Here is a 20,785-nt window from a genome sequence, read left to right on the forward strand (position 1 = left end):
CAGATATAAAGAACAGACTTTTGGACTCTGTGGGAGAAGGTGAGGGTGGGATGTTTTGAGAGAACAGCATTGAAACATGTATATTACCATATGTGAAATAGATCACCAGTCCAAGTTTGATGCATGAAACAGGGCACTCAAAGCTGGTGCACTGGGAATACCCAGAGGGATGGGATGGGGAGGAAGGTGGGAGGGGGTTTCGGGATGGGGGACACATGTACACCCATGGCTGGTTCATGTCAATGTATGGCAAAAACCACCACAATATTGTAAAATAAGTAGCCTCCAATTAAAATGAATAAATTGATTAAAAAAAAAAAGATGAGGTCTTGGAGCAAGACAGGGTGTCCATGTCTGCTCTGCCTTCAGCTCCATCATTTTCCAGCTGTGGGACCTCTGGAAAAGTTACTTCAACTATATCTAAGTTACCTGTGGCCTCATAAGATTTTTTTTTAATGTACTTTATTTATTTAGATCCGTTTCCGGTTCACAGCCAAACCCAGGGGAAAGGACAGAGAGTTCCCATTCACCCGCTACCCCCACACACCTTCAGCATCCTCCGTTACTGACATCCCCAACCCGAGTGGGGCTGTGTTGTAGCTGATGAACCTACATTGACTCATCATCACCCAAAGTCCATAGTTTGCAGTAGGGTTCACCCTTTGTCATCCAGTCTAATGCGTTTAGATAAATGTGTAATTATAGGTATCCGTCACTATGGTATCACCTTCCCAACCTGAAAAATCACCTAAAAGCGTGCTGTGCCTTTCCATCTCTTCTCCTGAATCCCTGGCAACTGCTGATCTTTTACTGTCCCGAGAATTTGCCTTTTTACAGAAAGTATTATAGTTGGAATCATACAATATATACCCATGTCAGATTGGCTTCTTTCACTTAGTAATATGCATTTTTTAAAGCTTCTTTGCATGGCTTGATAGCTCATTTCTTTTTAATGCTGAATAATATGTTTTTAAATTGTGATTCTGGAGAAGACTCTTGAGAGTCCCTTGGACAGCAAAGAGATCAAACCAGTGACTCCTAAAGGAAGTGAACCATGAATATTCACTGGAAGGACTGATGCTGAGGCTGAAGCTCCAAACTTTGGCCACCTGATGTGAAGAGCTGCCTCATTGGAAAACACCCTGATGCTGGGAAAGATTGAAGGCAAAAGGAGAAGGGGGCAGCAGAGAATGAGATAGTTGGATAGTGTCACTGACTCAATGGACATGAATCTGAGCAAACTCCAGGAGATAGTGAAGTGCAGAGGAGCCTGGCGTGCTGCAGTCCATGGGGCCACAAAGAGTCGGACACGACTGAGCGACTGAACAACAACAGCAGCAATATTCCATTGTCTAGATGTATCACAGGCTATTTATCCATTCACACCCTGGAGGGTATCTTGGTTACTTCTAGGTTTGGTAATTGTCAATAAAACTGCTCCAAATATCCAGGTGCAAGTCTTTCCTTAATATGTTTTTTTTAGTTTTAATATTTTTTCTTGAAGTATAGTTGATTTACAATGCCATATTAATTTCTGCTATACAGCAAAGTGATCCAGTTATACATATTCTTTAAAAAAAATACGCATTTCCAAATACTCAGTATGGTTTATCATAGAACATTGAGTAGAGTCCTCTATGCTATAAAGTAGGACCTTGTTTATCCACTCTGTATATAAAAGTTTATATATGCTAACTCCAACCTTCTACTCCATCACTCCTCCAAACCCCTCCCCCTTGGCAACTGCCAGTCTATTTTCCATCCATAATTCTGTTTCTGTTTCATAGATAGGTTCATTTGTGTTGTATTTTAGGTTCCACATATAAGTGTTATCCTATAATGTTGGTCTTTCTCTTTCTGACTTAACTTCGCTTAGTGTGATAATCCCTAGGTCTGCCCATGTTGCCCCAAATGGCATCATTTTGTTCTTATTATGGCTCAGTAATATTCCACTGAATGTGTGTAACACATCTTCTTTATCCATTCATCAAAACTAGTGGTATTCTGGACTCAGGCAGATCAAAGATAATTATATGGAATTAAATGAACTGCTGAATGTGGTCATAATCTTGTGACTTGTCTCGCATATTCCTGGCTTCTTTATTTATTTGTTTTTCACTGTACTGGGTCTTTGTTGCTGCCTCTGGACTTTCTCTAGTTGCAGGGTGTGGGGCTACTCTCTAGTCGCAGTGCACAGGCGTTTCAGTGCAGTTTGGTCTCTTGTTGCAGAGCCCGGCTCAGGGCACATGGGCTTCAGCAGTTGCAGCACACTGGCTCAGTAGTTTGGTGCATGGGCTTACTTGCTCTGCAACATGTGAAATCTTCCTGGACCAGGGATCGAACTCTTGTCTCCTGCATTGGCAGGCCATTTGTTAACCACTTTACCACCAGAGAAATCCATTGCTGGCTTCTGATCTTTGTTTTTAAAATATAGAAAAGCCCTCTTCCTCACACTACTCATGATTTACAACAATTTGGTAATTTACACCTGTGGGTAAAATTAAAATATTTTTCTTTTTTTTCTGTCTGGTTCTTCCAGAAATTGGAGACCCTTGTTCTAAACAACCTTATCAGGTGAATGGGAAAGGCTATCGCTTGGCATGTGCAGGAATCTATTAATAGATATTTTGTTGTTATTGTTTAGTCACTAAGTCATGTCCAACTCTTTGAGACCCCATGGACTGCAGCATGCCAGGCTCCTCTGTGCTTCACTATCTCCTGGAGTTTGCTCATATTCATGTCCACTGAGTCGTGATGCTGTCTATCCCCTCATCCTCTGCCACCCCCTTCTCTTTTTCCCTTCAGTCTTTCCCAGCACCAAGGTCTTTTCCAGTGAGTCAGCTCTTTATATCAGGTGGCCAAAGGATTGTAGCTTCAGCATCAGTCTTTTCAATGAATGTTCAGGGTTGATTTCCTTTAGGATTGACTGGTTTGATCTCCATGGGACTCTCAAGCATCTTTTGCAGCACCACAATTTGAAAGCATCAATTCTTCAGCGCTCAATCTTCTTTATCGTCTCTCACATCCATACATGACTACTGGAATAACTATAGTTTGACTATATGGACTTTTGTCAGCAAAGTGATGTCTCTGCTTTTTAGTAAGCTGTCTAGATTTGTCACAGCTTTCCTTACCAGGAGCAAGCGTCTTTGATTTTCATTTCTAAACTCACCATCCACAGTGAGTTTAGAAGCCAAGAAAATAAAGTCTGTCACTGCTTCCACTTTTTCCCTTTCTCTTTGCCATGAAGTGATGGGACTGGATGCCATGAATCTTTGTTTTTTGAATGTTGAGTTTCAAGCCAGCTTTTTCACTCTTCCCTTTCACTTTCATCAGGTGGCTCTTTAGTTCCTCTTCACTTTCTGCCATAAGGGTGGTGTCATCTGCATATCTGAGGTTGTTGATACTTCTCCCAGCAATCATGATTCCAGCTTGTGATTCATACAGCCCGGCATTTTACATGATGTACTCTGCATAGAAGTTAAATAAGCAGGGTGACAATATAGAGCCTTGGTGTACTCCTTTCCTTATTTTGAACCAGTCTATTGTTCCATGTCCAGTTCTAATTGTTGCTTCTTGACCCTCATACAGATTTCTCAGGAGGCAGGTAAGGTGGTCTGGCATTCCCATCTCTTCTAAGAATTTTCCACAGTTTATTTTGATCTACACAGTCAAAGGCTTTAGGGTATTCAATGAAGCAGAAGTGGATGTTTTTCTGGAATGAAATTGTCTAGATTTTTGGGGGGACCTGAAAAAGAGATAAATGTACCCAATCTGTAGATATCCCAGGCAGAATCTGAAGGCAAGGCAAGCCATTGGCATGGCTTTACTGGCCTTGAGAGGCCTTTAAAAAGTCCAATCTGAGATTCTTAGTAAAAGGTTTCAGTGTAGTCAGTTTGGTTGGGCATTAGTCCGATGTGGCCACTTTGCCTGGTAAATCAATAAAAGCTACTGTTTTCTGCTTTACCCAAAACTCTGTCTCTGTATTCACATTCAGCACTGGTGAAGAGAGGATGAGTTTTGGCGTCAACACCCTAGTCCTCTGCCTATTTCTCTGATAGACTCCTGCTCGTGGTCTGTATCAGATTAAGTCTCTGCAAATGCGATGTCTCTGCAAAACACTTTGGACCCCGCCTACTTTCCTCTGTGCATCTCTTGAACCCAACCAGATTTCTGTCCTAACCAGACTGTGACTTTGTAGACAAGAGTGTCTCACACTGTAATATGTGAAGAAATCCCTGGGGAGACTGGTAAAAAAAAAAATGCAGATTCTGTAGGTTTGCAATGGGGTGAAAGTCTGCATTTCTGATAAGCACTCAGGTCTTCATCACACTTTAAGAGCAAGGATCCAGCACTGATTCTCAGACTCCAGCACCAATAAGGAGCATGTGGAAAGCTTGTTCAACCATAGCTTCCCAATCCAACACCCCCACATGCTGAAATTCTGCAAGTCACAAGGTGGCGCCTGAGTGTCTTCATTTCCACCAAGCTCCCAAGGTGTTGCTGCTGCTGCTGGCCCACAGACCTGACCTTGAGTTAACATGAGTTCCAGGTCTTGATTAATGCAACTTTGAAACCCTTAACTGGCAGAGAAAAGGGGTGTTTGATAAGCATGTGAGAAATTAGCTGGATGGGAATCAGTACCAGCATGCATCAGCCATGTAATTAGAGCTTTCAGAGCAGACAGATGAGTCAGTGGGTGCGTACATACACATGTGACAGTCTGCAGCTTAGAACTGAGGTACAGAGGGTCATAGTCAGCCTCTTCTTTCCTCCCTGCCTTCACACCAGGCTCAGCCCACAATGGGCCAGTACCCAGTGCTTGCGGGTACTTGGTTCAGGGAGCTGTCATGGTCTGGTTAGCAGCCCTTGGCCCCAGCTTTCATGGGCTCAGTGGCCACACCCTGGGCTCTATACCAGCAGGAACCGCCCCCAGAGATCCTTGTGCTTATGAGCAGGTTGTGGAGGGGTGAAAAGAGGCCATGAGGAGATACAGCACTCCCCCTTTGTCCATAACTACTCAAAACCTGCCCACAGTGTCTCTGCTCTGAGCTTCCTTATTTCTAAGAACTGACGACCGGAAGAGACAGCACTTTTTTCTGTTAGATGTCATCATGCCTGGATGAGCTGCACCATCTCATGGCCGTGAGCAGAGCTTGTCTGTGTGTGCTAGAAACATAGAAGTGCCCTGGGTCCTGGATAAGTCACAGAGCTGTTATTAACCAGCTGTGTGACCATCCTGACTCTATGTTTCTTATGACTCATCCATTCAAAAATGTTTATTGGGGGACTTCCGTGGTGGCCCAGTGGTTAAGACTCCACCCTCCCCAAGCAGGGGGCACAGGTTCCATGCCTGGTAAGGGACCTAAGATCTCACATGCTGCACACCATGGCCAAAACAATGTTTACTGAGCACCTGCTGTGTGAGGCTACAGCAGTGAACAAAACAGGGAACATTCCTCAGGAAGCTGTCATTACATTGAGAGAAACTGGACAATAACTACGTATTAAATATATGTAACCCAGAAAGTAATAAGTAAATCTGGGAAGGGGGTCATTGACTTCTAAGGTGGGAAAAGAGGAGATTCAATTTTAATAAGATGGTTAGAGAACACCTCCTCAGAAAGCATTGCACGTGTGTAGAAATGAAGGAGGTGAGGGAGCAGGCTTCCTGGGCATGTGGGGGAGGGGCATCTTGGCAGAGGAAACAGCATGTGCAAAGGCCCTGAGGTGGAAAGGCACCTGGCATGTTCAGGGGCACCCTGGGAGGCAGTTTGGCTGGAACGGAGTGAGCAAAGGAGAAACTAATAGATGAAGTCAGAGAGGGGAGGAGGGCAGGTGGTGAACCACCTTGCAGGCCAATGTCAGGACTTGGAGGAGGTGTGCCTGACCTGAAGTAACCCTTGAGGAGTCCCTCCAGCTGCTGTATTGGAAAGAGACTGTGGTCTTAGTTCATTTGGATCAAAGTGGGGCCAGTGGATGAAGTAAGAGGGTATTAGAGTCTTTATATATTTGAAGATGGAGTCAACAAATTCTGCAAAAAGATCACAGGTCAGGTTCAAAAGAGTAGACTCAAGTGTTACTCCAAGGTTTTGGTAGCTTCCATCAGAAGAATGGAGCTGCCATTTACCTCTAGATGTTCATGACAGTGACAAAATTTGGGGAAAAGATCAGGAATTTGATTTGAAATGCTTTTGAGAGACCCAAGTGAAAGCACTGAGCAGAGTGTTGGGTATGAGCCTAGATTTGAGGGGTGGGGTGGGCTGGAGATGTACATTAGGGCGTCCTCAGTGTCAACGTGATGTTTGGACCCACGAGAGAATGGTGCCACCAAAGGTGTGACTGTAGATCGGAAAGAGGGGAGGATTCAAGGACCATGCCTGGGGCATGCCAAGGTTAGGAAGTTGGAATATTGAGCAGAAAGCAGTGGGTGTGGAGAAGGGGCTGCCTGCTGCCTGTGAATCATGGAAAAACCAGGGAAAAACTGTGTCCTGCATCCACAGAGGAAGAGTATCAAGAAAAGGGATCAATTATGGTGTAAAATGTGCTGAGCAGTCAGGTCCAACGAGGCTTGAGAACTGACCATTGCATTTAGCCACCTGGAGGTCACTGGTGAACCTCCCAAAATCATTGGTGGTTAGGGGGAGAGCAGGGTCAAGAAACTTTGGGTGGACTGGAGCTGGATACAAATAAACACAACGCTGTTGAGTATTGTAAAAAGCTGTGCAGAAGTGAAGCAGTAATCATATGAGACTTCCCTGGTGGTCCAGTGGCTGAGACTCTTTGCTCCCAAGGCAGGGGGCCCAGGTTCAATCCCTGGTCAGCAAACTAGATCCCACATGCTGCAACATACAAACCTCACAGTGAAGATCCCATGTGCCACACCTGTGATTCAGCACAGTGGAATAAATAAACAATTTTTTTTTTTTAAAAAGAAATGACTCAGTAGTTAAAGACAAAAGTGGAATCAAAGGAGACTGTGCTTGCTTACTTCTTTGTTTGCTTATATGTTTCAGATTAAGTGAGAGCATGAGTGTATACTGATGAGAATAACCCAACAAAGCAGGAAAACTGGTGATACAGGAGAAGATGACTAGAATGATGTCCTCATGCTGATGAGAGAGGATGTGGTCCCAGGCAGCGTGGACGAGATGGACTTAGAGCATGGAGAATCCATCCACATGGCAGGAGGGAAGCAGGTAGAAGGGCCAGGGAAGGGTGGATGGGAAGGAGGGAGGTGGGATGTGTAAACAGTCTCTTCTAAGGCTTCTGTCTTCTCACTGACGTGGGGAACAAGGTCATCAGCTAAGACTGAGGATGATGGAGGTGGTGCTGGAGGTTCAGGGAAAAGGCAGAAAGTGTGACATAATGTCTCAGAGGGGGAAAGCTATTGATGGGCATGAGGGACCCTGTGCATGTGGCCATCAGTAATTAGGGGGGTCCCAGTCAGTTCCATTGTATGGTTTCCTCCAGCCACGTTCAACTTCACAGTGCCAGTGGGGATTCAGATCTGATGAGGACTGGGTTTGTGCCAGGTGGACACAACCAGATCAGAAAAGATTGAAGGCGTTGAGGATGTGTGTACGGGAGGGACTGTGACGATGGCCCCTGGACTCTAAGGTGATGGAAGTAAGGGCACGAGGAGGCTGAGGGTCAGGAGAAACTGACACGTCAGTGGTTACACTGGGGTCAAAGCACCACTGGAGCTGAGATGCTCGAGGCGGTGAGGAGTAAAGGTGGGCGGGGCGTGAGGGGCTGGGGTGTCGGGACCCGAAAACCCCTGGAGCTGAGATGATCGAGGAGTGAGGAGTAAAGGTGGGCGGGGCTCGAGGGGCTGGGATGTCGGGACCTGAGAAGCCCTGGAGCTGAGATGCTCGAGGAGTGAGAAGTCAAGGTGGGTGGGGCGCGAGGGGCTGGGGTGTTGGGACCCGAGAACCACTGGAGCTGAGATGCTCGAGGTAGTGAGGAGTAAATGTGGATGGGGTGCGAGAGGCTGGGGTGTCGGGACCTGAGACAGAAAGGACACAGACGTGGATGATGGTAAAATCCCGGGATTAGGGAGGATCAATGGAGTGAGTGGCTAAGGATGGGGCAAGACACGCCCATCAGAGGACAGGAATTCCAGGAACCCCAGGTGAGGCAACTAGAGGAAGCCTGTGCTTTTGCTAGAAGATAAATATGGCTTCAGAGCCCTTCCATCTCAGTACACACTGGCCTTTACAATGTGGCTTTATTTCTTCCCTTGAAAAGGCAGATTCTATTTCCTGACTGCGTTGTCTGTGGCTTGGCTCTGTGACTTGCTGTGAGTGATTGACTGCAGCATAGGTGATCCTCTGTGGCCTCAGAGACTTTTCCTAGAGATGCTTTATAGGTTCTTCTCATGCCTGAGACCGTCCATCATGCATAAAGCCAGCCTGGCCAACTGGAAGACGAGAGCCACGTGGAAAACTGAGGCACTCCAGTCAGCAAGCAGTGCCCACCATCAGACGTAGGATTGAGGCTATGTGGGAACATCTGCCTAGCTCACAGAATCATAGAACAATCTCCTTGTGATTTTAAGCCCCAAAGTTTTGAGATTGTTTATTAGGCTGCAAAGACAGAGAGGTATATAGATAGTGAAAAGAACAACTGTATAAGAGAACTTTATAGAGTGGTACCAAACAAGAGCTACCAGCCAAGGTTTTTAGAAAATTAAAGTTTCTTTTTATTTATGTATTCATTGGCCATGCTGGTCTTCATTGCTGATTGGTCTTTCTCTAGCTGTGGTGAGCAGGGGCTACTCTCTCGTTGCAGTGTGCAGGTTTCTCCTTTGAGAGCTTTGCTTGTCACAGAGCACCGGCTCTAGCACGTGGGCTTTGGCAGCTGGGGTAGGGCCAAGAGTTGTGGTGCAGGGCTAAGTTGCTCTGTAGCATGTGGGATCCTCCTGGACCAGGAATCAAACCCTCTTCCCTGCTGAACAACCAGAAAAGCCCAGAAAATTATAGGTTGTAGTCCTTCTCATTTTTGAGTTATTTTGATGCCTTGCTGTTTATTGTCCAAATGTCCAACCTATACAACTAGGTGTGAATAAGAGAAAATCTACCACCACCCCAAAAAAACTTAAAACTCTCCGAGCTCCAGCATCTACTTGTCATTAATGACTTCCTGCTGTAGAGGGTCAGAAGGCTTCATGGAGGAGGTGTCCTCTTGGGTAATCCAGGCAAGATGAGAGGCATCACCCGGGACATGTCCAACACCCTCTTTTGCTTTGGGAGCAGACCCAGCACAAGGGGGCAGCTGAGCAGAGCAGAGGGACTATTAGACCTTTCCCTGTGGTTTGTCAGGTTGGGGGTTGTACAATTCTGGGGGCGTGCAAGAAGCCTGGGAGAGGCCAAGTCGGTAGGGAGAGGCAGAGATTAAGGAGAGAGGAGAAATATGGAGTGAGGAAGGGTGGTGAAAAAGGAGACTAGGGAAGGAAATTAGACAAAGAAAAACAGGGTAGGAGGGCCTGGGATGAAATGAGGTGATGTGGAGGGGACAGGGGTGGGTTACGTCCGAAGATCCACTCTTGTGCCTCAAAGGCCCTCCTCTTCATCTGTGGGACACTCACCGGCCTTTGGAGTCTGAATGTGACCTGGGAGCAGAAGCCACCTCCTTTCCCCACATAGAGAGTACATCCCAGGATTAGACAACAGAGAGTTCTCCAAGGTCATGACACTGTATCCCCTCTCTTGGAAATTAATCTGCTGGTGCAGCATTTGAATCTGAAAAGTGTGCCTCATTGACAAGTGGGCTCCCTGGAGCCAAGGAGCCTGGCCTCACCCTGTGTTGGTTACACAAAGCATAAGCTTTCTGGGATGTTGTTGTTGTGACAGGAAAGGAGAAGCAGAAACAGGACTGTGTTAGGACTAGATGTCATGGTGAGACGTAAAAAGGAAGTCTGTGAGATCAAACTGGAGGGACCAGTGGGCCAGGATGGGGCTGACACTGGACGGGGTGCTGAAGCATGGAATCAGAGTCCTAGACAAAGTCAGGGTCAGAATCATGTGGTGTGTGCCTCACTGCTACTCTCTCCGTTTCCACTACAACAGGACCTTTGCCTAAGTGCAGGGTCCTGTGTGCTGGTTGGGAAGAATCTCTTGGGTATGATGTTCAGTGACAAAAGGAAGATGGGGGAAAATGTGTATCATATGCTCACCTGTGTTTTAAAAACAAAAAGACCAAGTGTGTGTGTGTGCAGGTACGTATGTGTGTTTGCACTAACAAGTTTGCCTTTCAGCTTTGAAAGGTCATGGGGCCCTGGGTGTAGGTGACAGGAAGAGGGAACAGAATGGGCCACTGAGCAGCTTCCTCTTTCAGCCTCAAGTTGAAAGCAAAAGAATTCTTCTCAACTCACATCAGGGCCAGCCCAGGTCTCCTAGAGAGAGATCATGTAAAACATTGGGCCAAATGCCTGGTGGAAAACCAGATCCGTGGTTCTCAAACATTCAGTCAAGGGCATACTAAAACACAGAATTTCTGATTCAGTAAGTCTGGGGAGGAGCCGAAATCTCACACCACTAACAAGTTCCCAAGGTGCTGATGCTTTTGGTCTAGGGCCCTCACCTTAAGAACCTCTGGTCTGGAAGAAAGCAGACTTTCGAGGAGGAGCTAAGATGGCGGAGGAGTAGGACGGGGAGAACACTTTCTCCCCTGCAAATTCATCAAAAGAACATTTAAACGCCAAGTAAATTCCACAAAACAACTTCTGAATGCCGGCAGAGGACATCAGGCACCCAGAAAAGCAACCCAAGTCTTCGAAAGGAGGTAGGAAAAAATATAAAAGACAAAAAAAGGGACAAAAGAGGGAGGGACGGAGTTCCGACCCGGGAAGGGAGTCTTAAAAAGAGAGAAGTTTCCAAACACCAGGAAACCTCCTCACTGCCGAATCTGTGCCGAGCCTTGGAAGCACAGAGGGCAACATAACAGGGAGGAAAAATAAATAATTAAAACCCGCACATTGCGAGCCCTACAGTAACTCCCCCAGGGGAGAAGCAGCGCAGACGCCTGCATCCGCCATTAGCAAGTGGGGGCTGGGCAGGGAGGCGCCGCGCGGGCTGCATCACAAGAATCTGGCCTGAATACCCCGAGCGCTATCTGAGCGAAATAATTTGGGCTAGCAAACCAGACTGTGGGATATCTACCACGTGAAAAGCCAGCCCTAACCTATGACACCGCCAGGCCCGCGCACGGAACAAAGGACTGAACAGAGATAGCCGGCGGCAGACCATCCCCCTCCGGTGATAGGCAGCCAGAGCCGGAAGGGGACAATCGCAGCCCCAGAGAGACATTATCTATAAAACTGTAAGCAGGCTTCTTTGCTAACTAAAACTTCTTGGGGGTCTGGACGGTCAACATCTACCTGAGAAGGTGTACCAGTGCACAACTAGATAACCGAGCGGTGGGGAGGTGATAAGTCGCAGCAATCGCGCACGCAAAACACCTCATCACCTGAGCTGCTCGGATCTGGGAAGGGCACAAAACACAGGCCCAACCGAGAGTCTGGGCCTCTGAGGACTACCCGAGTGCCTGAACCTGAGCGGCTTGGACCTGGGAAGTACAGGCAGCCCAGGGCCGGCCGTGGATGGTTCCCTGCGGAACAACCTAGAGCCTGAGCAGCGTGGGCAGAGGCTACACGCGCCGTGAACGGGGGGCAGACCCAGTGTGGCTGAGGCACTGCGAGCACACGCCAGTGTTATTTGTTTGCAGCATCCCTCCCTACCTCCCCTCAGCGCTACTGAACAAGTGAGCCTAAAAAAAAAAAAAAAAAAAATGTCCTCCACCATCCCCTTTGTGTCAGGGCGGAAACCAGACACTGAAGAGACCAGCAAACAGAAGAAGCTATAACAGAGGGAACCGCCTTGGAAGCTACAGGCTATAGATTAAGACCCTGTGGTTACTACCATCTACATAGGAAGGGGCCTATAGATCTTGAGAAATATAAGTCGGACCAAGGAAGTAGCCAAAAATGAACTGAACCCACAATACTCACAACAAAACCAGAGAAAGTCCTAGATATATTTTTACTATTTGTACGATCATTCTTTCTTTTTTTTTTTAATTAAAAAAAAATTTTAAGTCCTCTATTATTCCTTTAATTTCCACTTTTATAACCGATTACTTTGCAAAAAGAAAAAAAAAGAAGACCCTATTTTTTTAAAGCAAACTTCATATATATATATATATATATATATATTTATAATTTTTTGACCTTTTTTTTGTCCTTCTTTTCTTCAACATTGTATTTTTGAAATTCCAAACTCTACTCTATATTTTTAATTTTAGCTTTTTAGTATTTGTTATCAATTTTGTACCTATAGTTTTGTTTTTGTTTTTATATAATTTCTGTGACCCTTTTTTCTTTTTTCTTTTTCTTTTTCTCTGTTTCTTTCTCTTCTTCTTTTAAATAACATTGTATATCTGAAATTCCAAACTCTACTCTAGATTTTTAATTTATGCTTTTTGGTATTTGTTATCAATTTTGTACCTGTATTGTTTTATATAATTTATGCGACTTTGTTTGTTCTTGTTTGTTTTTTTTTCTCTCTCTCTTTCTTTTTCTTCTTCTTTCTTTAACATTGTATTTTTGAAATTCCAAACTCTACTGTAGATTTTTAACTTTTGCTTTTTGGTATTAGTTATCAATTTTGTACCTATATTTTCTTTATAATTTTTGTGACCTTGTTTGTTTTTGTTTGTTCATTTTTTCTCTTTCTTTTCCTTCTTCTTTTCTTTAACATCGTATTTTTGAAATTCCAAACTCTACTCTAGATTTTTAATTTTTGCTTTTATGTATTTGTTACCAATTTTGTACCTTTAAGAACCCAATCTTCAGTACCCATTTTTCACTAGGGAGCGAGATTACTGGCTTAACTGCTCTCTCTCCCTTTGGACTCTCCTTTTTCTCCACTAGGTCGCCTGTGTCTCCTCCCTAACCCCTCTCTACTCTACCCAACTCTGTGAATTTCTGTGTGTTCCAGATGGTGGAGAACACTTAGGGAACTGATTACTGGCTGGATCTGTCTCCCTTCTTTTCATTCCCCCCATTTATCCTCCTGGCCACCTCTGCCACCTTCCTCTTTCTTCTCTTCTCTGTATAACTCTGTGAACAACTCTGAGCGGTCCAGTTGTGAAGTGCACATAAGGAAGAGATTACTGAATAGCCCACTCTCTCCTCTATTGATTCCACCTCATCTCATTCAGGTCACCTCTAACTCCCTCCTCACTCTTCTCTTCTCCACATAACGCTGTAAACCTCTCTGGGTGAAACAAGTTTCAGGGCAAGACATACCAAGCAAATTCTCCAGCAGCAAGGAACACAGCCCTGAGCTCCAAGATACAGGCAGCCCAAAGTCACCCCAAAACCATAGACATCCCATAATTCATTACTGGACACTTCATTGCACTCCAGAGAGAAGAAATACAGCTCCACCCACCAGAACACCGACACAAGCTTCCCTAACCAAGAAACCTTGACAAGCCACCTGTACAAACCCACACAGAGTGAGGAAACACCACAATAAAGAGAACTCCACAAACTGCCAGAAAACAGAAAGGACACCTCAAACTCAGCAATTTAAGCAAGATGAAGAGACAGAGGAATACCCAGCAGATAAAGGAACAGGATAAATGCCCACCAAACCAAACAAAAGAGGAAGAGATAGGGAATCTACCTGATAAAGAATTCCGAATAATGATAGTGAAATTGATCCAAAATCTTGAAATCAAAATGGAATCACAGATAAATAGCTTGGAGACAAAGATTGAGAAGATGCAAGAAAGGTTTAACAAGGACCTAGAAGAAATAAAAGAGAGTCCATATAAAATGAATAATGCAATAGATGAAATTAAAAACACTCTGGAGGCAACAAATAGTAGAATAACAGAGGCAGAAGATAGGATTAGTGAATTAGAAGATAGAATGGTACAAATAAATGAATCAGAGAGGATAAAAGAAAAATGAATTAAAAGAAATGAGGACAATCTCAGAGACCTCCAGGACAATATTAAACGCTACAACATTCAAATCATAGGGGTCCCAGAAGAAGAAGATGAAAAGAAAGACCATGAGAAAATACTTGAAGAGATAATAGTTGAAAACTTCCGTAAAATGGGGAAGGAAATAATCACCCAAGTCCAAGAAACCCAGAGAGTCCCAAACAGGATAAACCCAGGGCGAAACACCCCAAGACACATATTAATCAAATTAACAAAGATCAAACACAAAGAACAAATATTAAAAGCAGCAAGGGAAAAACAACAAATAACACACAAGGGAATTCCCATAAGGATAACAGCTGATCTTTCAATAGAAACTCTTCAAGCCAGGAGGGAATGGCAAGACATACTTAAAGTGATGAAAGAAAATAACCTACAGCCCAGATTATTGTACCCAGCAAGGATCTCATTCAAATATGAAGGAGAAATCCAAAGCTTTACAGACAAGCAAAAGCTGAGAGAATTCAGCACCACCAAACCAGCTCTCCAACAAATACTAAAGGATATTCTCTAGACAGGAAACACAAAAATGGTGTATAAACTTGAACCCAAAACAATGAAGTAAATGGCAACGGGATCATACTTATCAGTAATTACCTTAAACGTAAATGGGTTGAATGCCCCAACCAAAAGACAAAGACTGGCTGAATGGATACAAAAACAAGACCCCTACATATGTTGTCTACAAGAGACCCACCTCAAAACAGGGGACACATACAGACTGAAAGTGAAGGGCTGGAAAAAGATTTTCCATGCTAATAGGGACCAAAAGAAAGCAGGAGTAGCAATACTTATATCAGATAAAATAGACTTTAAAACAAAGGCTGTGAAAAGAGACAAAGATGGTCACTACATAATGATCAAAGGATCAATCCAAGAAGAAGATATAACAATTATAAATATATATGCACCCAACACAAGAGCGCCACAATATGTAAGACAAATGCTAACAAGTATGAAAGGAGAAATTAACAATAACACAATAATAGTGGGAGACTTTAATACCCCACTCACACCTATGGATAGATCAACTAAACAGAAAATTAACAAGGAAACACAAACATTAAACGATAAAATAGACCAGTTAGACCTAATTGATATCTATAGGACATTTCATCCCAAAACAATGAATTTCACCTTTTTCTCAAGTGCACATGGAACCTTCTCCAGGATAGATCGCATCCTGGGCCATAAATCTAGCCTTGTTAAATTCAAAAAAATAGAAATCATTCCAAGCATCTTTTCTGACCACAATGCAGTAAGATTAGATCTCAATTACAGGAGAAAAACTATTAAGAATTCCAACATATGGAGGATGAACAACACGCTGCTGAATAACCAACAAATCACAGAAGAAATCAAAAAAGAAATCAAAATTTGCATAGAAACTAATGAAAATGAAAACACAACAACTCAAAACCTTTGGGACACTTTAAAAGCAGTCCTAAGGGGAAAGTTCATAGCAATACAGGCATACCTCAAGAAACAAGAAAAAAGTCAAATAAATAACCTAACCCTACACCTAAAGCAACTAGAAAAGGAAGAAATGAAGAACCCCAGGGTTAGTAGAAGGAAAGAAATCTTAAAAATTAGGGCAGAAATAAATGCAAAAGAAACAAAAGAGACCATAGCAAAAATCAACAAAGCCAAAAGCTAGTTCTTTGAAAGGATAAATAAAATCGACAAACCATTAGCCAGACTCATCAAGAAACAAAGGGAGAAAAATCAAATCAATAAAATTAGAAATGAAAATGGAGAGATCACAACAGACAACACAGAAATACAAAGGATCATAAGAGACTACTATCAACAATTATATGCCAATAAAATGGACAACGTGGAAGAAATGGACAAATTCTTAGAAAAGTACAACTTTCCAAAACTGGACCAGGAAGAAATAGAAAATCTTAACAGACCCATCACAGGCATGGAAATTGAAACTGTAATCAAGAATCTTCCAGCAAACAAAAGCCCAGGTCCAGACGGCTTCACAGCTGAATTCTACCAAAAATTTAGAGAAGAGCTAACACCTATCCTACTCAAACTCTTCCAGAAAATTGCAGAGGAAGGTAAACTTCCAAACTCATTCCATGAGGCCACCATCACCCTAATACCAAAACCTGACAAAGATGCCACAAAAAAAGAAAACTACAGGCCAATATCACTGATGAACTTAGATGCAAAAATCTTTAACAAAACTCTAACAATCAGAATCCAACAACACATTAAAAAGATCATACACCATGACCAAGTGGGCTTTATCCCAGGGATGCAAGGATTCTTCAATATCCACAAATCAATCAGTGTAATACACCACATTAACAAATTGAAAAATAAAAACCATATGATTATCTCAATAGATGCAGAGAAAGCCTTTGACAAAATTCAACATCCATTTATGATAAAAACTCTCCAGAAAGCAGGAATAGAAGGAACATACCTCAACATAATAAAAGCTATATATGACAAACCCACAGCAAACATTATCCTCAATGGTGAAAAATTGAAAGCATTTCCTCTAAAGTCAGGAACAAGACAAGGGTGCCCACTTTCACCATTACTATTCAACATAGTTTTGGAAGTTTTGGCCACAGCAATCAGAGCAGAAAAAGAAATAAAAGGAATTCCGATTGGAAAAGAAGAAGTAAAACTCTCACTGTTTGCAGATGACATGATCTTCTACATAGAAAACCCTAAAGACTCCACCAGAAAATTACTAGAACTAATCAATGATTATAGTAAAGTTGCAGGATATAAAATCAACACACAGAAATCCCTTGCATTCCATACACTAATAATGAGAAAACTGAAAGAGAAATTAAGGAAACAATTCCATTCACCATTGCAACGGAAAGAATAAAATACTTAGGAATATATCTACCTAAAGAAACTAAAGACCTATATATAGAAAACTATAAAACACTGGTGAAAGAAATCAAAGAGGACACTAATAGATGGAAAAATATACCATGTTCATGGATTGGAAGAATCAATATAGTGAAAATGAGTATACTACCCAAAGCAATTTATAGATTCAATGCAATCCCTATCAAGCTACCAGCAGTATTCTTCACAGAGCTAGAACAAATAATTTCACAATTTGTATGGAAATACAAAAAACCTCGAATAGCCAAAGCGATCTTGAGAAAGAAGAATGGAACTGGAGGAATCAACCTACCTGACTTCAGGCTCTATTACAAAGCCACAGTTATCAAGACAGTATGGTACTGGCACAAAGACAGAAATATTGATCAATGGAACAAAATAGAAAGCCCAGAGATAAATCCACGCACATATGGGCACCTTATCTTTGACAAAGGAGGCAAGAATATACAATGGATTAAAGACAATCTCTTTAACAAGTGGTGCTGGGAAAACTGGTCAGCCACTTGTAAAAGAATGAAACTAGAACACTTTCTAACACCATACACAAAAATAAACTCAAAATGGATTAAAGATCTCAACGTAAGATCAGAAACTAAAACTCCTAGAGGAGAACATAGGCAAAACACTCTCCGACATACATCACAGCAGGATCCTCTATGACCCACCTCCCAGAATATTGGAAATAAAAGCAAAAATAAACAAATGGGACCTAATTAAACTTAAAAGCTTCTGCACAACAAAGGAAACTATTAGCAAGGTGAAAAGGCAGCCTTCAGAATGGGAGAAAATAATAGCAAATGAAGCAACGGACAAACAACTAATCTCAAAAATATACAAGCAACTCCTACAGCTCAACTCCAGAAAAATAAATGACCCAATCAAAAAATGGGCCAAAGAAGTAAATAGACATTTCTCCAAAGAAGACATACAGATGGCTAACAAACACATGAAAAGATGCTCAGCATCACTCATTATCAGAGAAATGCAAATCAAAACCACTATGAGGTACCATTTCACGCCAGTCAGAATGGCTGCGATCCATAAGTCTACAAGGAATAAATGCTGGAGAGGGTGTGGAGAAAAGTGAACTCTCTTACACTGTTGGTGGGAATGCAAACTAGTACAGCCACTATGGAGAACAGTGTGGAGATTCCTTAAAAAACTGGAAATAGAACTACCTTATAATCCAGCAATCCCACTGCTGGGCATACACATTGAGGAAACCAGAAGGGAAAGAGACACGTGTACCCCAATGTTCATCGCAGCACTGTTTATAATAGCCAGGACATGGAAGCAACCTAGATGCCTATCAGCGGATGAATGGATAAGAAAGCTGTGGTACATATACACAATGGAGTATTACTCAGCCATTAAAAAGAATACATTTGAATCAGTTCTAATGAGGTGGATGAAACTGGAGCCTGTTATACAGAGTGAAGTAAGCCAGAAAGAAAAACACCAATACAGTATACTAACACATATATATGGAATTTAGAAAGATGGTAACAATAACCCTGTGTACGAGACAGCAAAAGAGACACTGATGGATAGATCAGTCTTATGGACTCTGTGGGAGAGGGAGAGGGTGGGGAGATTTGGGAGAATAGCAGTGAAACATATATAATATCATGAATGAAACGAGTCGCCAGTCCAGGTTCGATGCACGATACTGGATGCTTGGGGCTGGTGCACTGGGACAACCCATAGGGAGGGTATGGAGAGGGAGGAGGGAGGAGGGTTCAGGATGGGGAACACAGGTATACCTGTGGCGGATTCATTTCAATATTTGGCAAAACTAATACAATATTGTAAAGTTTAAAAATAAAATACAATTGAAAAAAAAAAAAAAGAACCTCTGGTCTGGAAGGCTTCCTGCTTGGGACTTGAACCCACCTGGCTGGGACTCAAACCCAGCCAAAACCCATGGTACCTGGTTTCAGGATCTAATAAAGTTCAGGTTCTTGATGTCTCACCACAGAAAGAATTCAGTGAGAGACAAAGTTATAGGTTGCTGCTAAATCACTTCAGTCGTGTCCGACTCTGTGCGACCCCATAGACGGCAGCCCACCAGGCTCCCTCGTCCCTGGGATTCTCCAGGCAAGAACACTGGAGTGGGTTGCCATTTCCTTCTCCAATGCAAGAAAGTGAAAAGTGAAAGTGAAGTCGTTCAGTTGTGTCCAACTCTTTGCGACCCCATGGACTGCAGCCCACCAGGCTTCTCTATCCATGGGATTTTCCAGGCAAGAGTACTGGAGTGGGGTGCCATTGCCTTCTCCAAAGTTATAGGTAAGAAGTAGATTTATTCAGATTCAGACAGAATCACACTCCACAGAAAGAGTGTGGGCCATCATAGAGGGCAAGTGTAGCCCTGAAATTTGGCATGGTTAGTTTTTGTAGGCTGGGTAATTTCATATGCTAATGAGTGGGAGGATTATTCCAACTCCTTTTGGGAAGGGGTGGAGATTTCCAGGATCCCGCCCCCGTCTTGGTCTTTTCACAGTGCCTTGAACTGTCAGGGCACCTCTGGGTGTGTCCTTTCACTTACAGATTGAGGATTAAATTCTAGTCTTGTCTGCCATCTTGGTCCCATTTGATTCTAACTGGTTTGTGTTGTGTCCTTGGCTATGTCATTCTTTCAAAAGTTGTGCCCTGCCCCTTTCCCTCCTGTTACAGTGTGACATGAAAATTATCAGAAGCCTGTGTTTGTCAAAGGTGGTCCCTCTCATAAAGCTTCTTGAAGATGAATGCAATAACTGTTTATAAATGACGGAAAGAGTTTAAAAAAGAGGAGGATGCATAGGTATACATCTGATTGCGATGTAATCTGGCAAAGAAACTTGGTCAAATATTGGGATTAAATTTAACTGATTGTAATTAATAATAGCAAGTAATCCTAGTTAAATATTTCTCTCTGAGATGACTCAGGGGTCCTCTGAAATATCTTCAAGTTACCTGGAGGTCAAAAGTTTTCACCTGGGCTCAGTGCTCAAGGATAAGTTGTGTCCAACTCCTTTCGATCCGTGAACTGTAACCCTCAAGGCTCCTCTGTCCATGGGATTTCTCAAGCAGCAGTGCTGGAGCTGGTTGCCCTTTCCTCCTCCAGGTGACCTTCCCCACCCAGGAATCAAAGCCATAACTCTCACTCATCTCAGTCTTTATAGGTGGACTCTTTACACTGAGTCACCTGGGAAACCCAAAACAGCTTGTGGAAACTGCCAGGCAATACTTAAATCCATTTACCCAACTACGTTTAATCCTGTTTTAGAAAACCTTGATCATGCAAAACTCTAAAGGCATGTACTTTATTATATCTCAGGGTGCCACCAGTATCTTTAGTTTCCTAAATACCTATGAGTCTCTCTCTGCCCAAGGAAGGCAGTATTCAGTAATGTTTCAGTATCTTATTTTGTTTAGAAATAACCTAGCTATTTGATAAACTTGTCATTTAACTTAACTCAAAATTTCTAAGCTACCAAATACCTGGGGAGATCATTCTTAAGTACACATTTCTAAAACAATTTTTCCTAAAGAGTTTACCCAGAAGCTCTTATCTCACTTGCATTACTTAAAATTGCTGACCCTAAAGACTGTTTTAGTCAAAGCAGCAAGCCTAATCCACCTTAAATAGCAGATAGCAAGTCAATACTGAATATTTACCAGATCATATGGTTCTAAAATTGATCTTGGTCAGTTTTTTAGACATTTGGATTTAATTTGTAAGAGTTTACTTTTAAGCCAATTAAATATAGGTTATATACAAGTTAAGTGGTACATAAAGACTGAGCCAGAAACCTCACAGTTTTTCTGCTGGAGTTTAAGAAAGCCTTCTTTCCCCACTTTTTCCTTCAGTCTCAGGATCTATAGCTGGAGTAGATAAATGTTC

General features: G+C 42.9%; 1 protein-coding gene across 1 annotated transcript in view; it reads left to right on the forward strand.

Moving 5' to 3' along the window:
- The window catches only part of LOC529196 (C-C chemokine receptor type 1-like), a 135,508-nt gene that overhangs the window by 105,982 nt on the left and 8,741 nt on the right, over positions 1 to 20,785 (forward strand). Inside the window, exon 2 of the mRNA XM_024982753.2 lies at positions 7,017 to 7,199. The gene's annotated coding sequence lies outside the window, so the exon portion shown is untranslated. The remainder of the gene's footprint in view (positions 1 to 7,016; positions 7,200 to 20,785) is intronic.

Source organism: Bos taurus, chromosome 22 (genome assembly GCF_002263795.3).
Source record: "Bos taurus isolate L1 Dominette 01449 registration number 42190680 breed Hereford chromosome 22, ARS-UCD2.0, whole genome shotgun sequence".
Classification (NCBI taxonomy): Eukaryota; Metazoa; Chordata; class Mammalia; order Artiodactyla; family Bovidae; genus Bos; species Bos taurus.